Raw genomic sequence first — 695 nt, 5'->3', positions numbered from 1 at the left:
TCATGGCAATGCGCCGCCCCCCTCTTCTCAATTGAGGAACCGAAAGAGTAGCTGTTCCTGGAAGGTCAGCACCAAGGCTCCACACCTAGCAATTTCCAAGCCTATCCTTGTAGTCCTGTAGCTGTATAACAGAGCAGGGATTTTTCAACCTTGACACATGTGACGTCGTCGGCCAGATAATTCTTTGTTGCGGGTGCCGGTCCTGTGTACCATAGAACGTTTAGCAGCATCCTGGCCTCCACTCACTGAATGCCAGTAGCGCCAGCTGGGACCAGCCCAGCTACTATAACCAAAATTACCTACAGACATTGCCATGTGTCCCCTGGGAAGCAAAATCATCCTTGGTTCAGAATCCCTGTGCTAGAGGGAAGATACAGTACAAGGGCCCCAAACTACTGATCCCACCCCAGAAAGGGCTGGGAGCCCTAGTGGGGATAGAGATGAGAGGCAACTGGGGATCCAGGACACATGAAGGCAATTTGACACATGAAGGCAATTCGGGATCAAGAAGAAATGAATGCTCAGTGTAGATCTGAGAACCTGAGCGAGTTTGTCAGGGAGGAGATAAGGCTGAGAGGACAGAGTGTGCCACAGGAGGAGACAGCGTGTGGAGGCGAGGCAGCATAGAGCTGTAGAGGGAGGGGAGAAAAGACAGGCAGGGGAGGAGAGGACACCTTGACTGGGCAGGGGATTCA

This window comes from Neomonachus schauinslandi, chromosome X (assembly GCF_002201575.2).
Source record: "Neomonachus schauinslandi chromosome X, ASM220157v2, whole genome shotgun sequence".
In the NCBI taxonomy this organism is placed as follows: Eukaryota; Metazoa; Chordata; class Mammalia; order Carnivora; family Phocidae; genus Neomonachus; species Neomonachus schauinslandi.
Note: the sequence above shows the minus strand (reverse complement) of the source record.